Genomic DNA, 3,059 nt, shown 5'->3' on the forward strand with positions numbered 1-3,059 from the left:
GCCATGAGCTATATGTTGTTGAATCAACCTATGGTATGTCACACTTAAGGACTCATCGTATTGCTTGTTGCCTACTTATGCACGTAGCTTATGTTGTCATTTGTAAGTGAATGATGATGAGTTAATTTGATCTTTGGGAAGGCTTCATGCTGACTTTTCTATGCCCATGGAGCTCCATGGGTATGTGGGTATCCAGTGGGTTTGGGCATGGGCACAAGTTTTGCCCATGGATAATTTGGTGGATGGGCAGAGGGTAGGAAGATGGATCATGGGTTGGATTTGGACCAACTCCACCCGCCTCAAACCCGACCCATTGCCATCCCTAGCTAAGAACATATCTAGTACTCTAAACTATGGAGAGGAGTTGGATGAAATATGTACGTACGTGATGGGGCCTGAATGCCTCCATCCTGTGAAATATGCAGAAAGTACCCCGTATAAGTACAAAACAACTATAACACTCTAATAGCTTTGCTCCAAAAGATTTGCTGCTCCAGTGTTGGAATAGAAAGAAACGCATCTAATGTACCTATGTATTGGTCGTTCCATGCTTATGCTTTAAGCTTCATCCAACAGATATAAATATGACAACAGCTCTATAGTACATACAGATAGGATCATGTATTTTGATAAGAAAAATACAACAAAACAACTAGCAAGTTGGTTTAACAAAGTAAAGCTAATTCAAAGAAAAATGAAATTTATTCTGCCCATGAACAAAAAATTGAACTAATAAAAAATCTGCACCAAAAATGTAAAGCCGGCAATATCAGTCAGTGTATCGACCACCTTTGTAAAATTAGAAGCCAACGCATCATCATCTTAACATTTCATAGTTCATAGTACGACAGTGATATCATGAATGCTTAGTGAATAGTATGCATGACAATACACATAAATCTACCATGAAGCACATAACTAGAGTTGCAATCCAAATATTATTTACAACTCAAGGTATAATAGATTAACTTGGTGTACAAGTTGTAGCAGAAGTCTAAACCAATGGAACTAGGTTCATATAGCACATGAACGAAGGCCTTTCTAATCCGGCATTTAACGCAAAGTAAATGATGTTGGCTCCCATGGGCTGTGTTGTGCCGCAAAACATCAAATAAGTTCAAGTCTCATCACTGTTGTTGGTCTGAGACTTGGAGGAATACTTGCCATCGACTCCATTCCCTGGAGGAATACTTGCCATTGAATCCATTCCCTAGAGGAATACAGCTAGGAGTAACTAAGAGTTAGCTTGTCATGAGTTGTAGCACAATGAAGTCTAAAAAGGCAACAATCTCATGCTAAAGCAGTGAAGTAAGAAAATGTCTAACGCATTGACATTTAGATGTACTAAAAAAGAGAGTTACGAAAATGATGCCATTAAAAATTATTCCTTAGTACAGCAGCATATATTTAGCATGGCGTCATGCCATTATGTATGGTACATAGTACCAAAATGCTAAATCTGTAGGAAAGCAGTGCCATTTTTTTACACTTGAATAAGGAAGGCCAAAGGCAAGACTAACCAAATCAGGAATTGGAATACATACAGAAGTTGAAGAAAATGAAGTACAAACATCTTTGTGTCAGCAGCTGGTAAACATGCCACTTCCCCATTACAAGCAGAGGCTATGGCCCTTCCGGTTGCTGCATGAATAATTTCCAAATTCAAATGCAAGCATGTTATTTTTTGATGCATAATCTGACCCTGGGCAAGGCAGTGTCAAGAAATGCTATTCTTTCCCCTGGGCATTGAGAGATCAGACACCAGCTAGCAAAATTCTTTCCTACAGCAGCAAACATGTAGATACAAAAAATTATCACATACCAAGGAACCTTAACTCTGTGGCTAATCCTTGTGCTTCCAAAGTAAGTAGATTTGATAAGGTATGGGCAAAAATATGGCATGTTGTAACCTAGCACATACATGTGACCAGTGTATTATGCCTTCAAAGTTAGGCAATCTAGTGTTAACTGGTAAGGGCTGTCAAATCATGAATGTAAAATGTGCTTGTCATCGCCTCTTGTCAAAAAAAGTTCAAAGAGCTAATACATTAATTCACTAGAACGAAACTACCATCTTATTAGTTTCAATGGAAATATTGAACAGGATGATAGGAAAATCTCAGAAATCAGTGAGGGACCTATTGCAAGTGTTAATGGATCTCAGTCTTGTACCAACAAACACTTCATATTCAGGTACTTGAACAGATAGATATAATTACTTTGTAATCATCTCAAGCCATAGGTTGTTGCCATTTTTGTTTACTTATTTGCTCGAATATGTAGCATAAGCAAAATAGAACAACTTGTTTCAGTGATTATTTTTCCTGCTCCCTGATACATAGGCATATCACTTCATTTTACACAGATAGGATTGGCTACATCTCATACAAACAGTGTAAAGAGGACAATGGATTAGAACCAAAATACACACATGGTTCTAACATTCAAAAGGATACCTGAAGGCAGGAGTTTCTTCTCCGGCGTTGGTGGATGCCGGATCTGGCGCCGTGTGTGGGAGAGGATGGTGTCGAGGTGGAGAATCGCGGAGGGAGGTGGCGCGGGCTGCCTGCTGAAGGTCGGAGCACCGTGGCGAGATTGATTGCCCGAGGTCGCAGCACCGCACACGACGAGGTCCCGCCGCCGGAGCGCAGAAGCCCTATCTGTTTGTGTTCGTTTTGCTCCAAACTAGAGGAAACACATGTGTAGAAACCAGCTATTCTGTAATCGTATGGGGTGATTTTTGCAAATTTCAAATGGTGGGGCGCTCGGGTTCAATTATGTCCCTAGATTCTATATCTAACGGTCCGATTGTGTGGGGTGCAACCGGAGCATCAAATCCTTTGGAGTACAGGATATTTCCCCCCACTAGCTGCCCTGTGTCTTCGGTTATGGGCAGCATGCCAGCTGTACTGACTCGGCATCATGTGACTTAGGCCCTGTTTGTTTTGGATTCTGAGACCGGATTTAGCTTTGTCAGTGAAGCTGAATCTGGAATTTGAAACAAACAGCTATTTGAAATCAACTTTGCTAGTGAAGTTGAATCTGAAATTGAGCAATTT

At 40.5% G+C, this 3,059-nt stretch overlaps 1 long non-coding RNA gene across 1 annotated transcript; it reads right to left on the minus strand.

Annotated features, from left to right (window-relative positions):
- Positions 1 to 822: 822 nt before the first annotated feature.
- LOC119307210 lies at positions 823 to 2,714 on the minus strand. The gene is made up of 3 exons (XR_005149190.1): positions 2,457 to 2,714; positions 1,545 to 1,641; positions 823 to 1,224 (listed from the first exon to the last, which is right to left on the minus strand). It is a non-coding gene; the product is annotated as an uncharacterized LOC119307210 (long non-coding RNA).
- Positions 2,715 to 3,059: the final 345 nt, after the last annotated feature.

The sequence above is a fragment of the Triticum dicoccoides genome, chromosome 1B, assembly GCF_002162155.2.
Source record: "Triticum dicoccoides isolate Atlit2015 ecotype Zavitan chromosome 1B, WEW_v2.0, whole genome shotgun sequence".
Taxonomy (NCBI): domain Eukaryota; kingdom Viridiplantae; phylum Streptophyta; class Magnoliopsida; order Poales; family Poaceae; genus Triticum; species Triticum dicoccoides.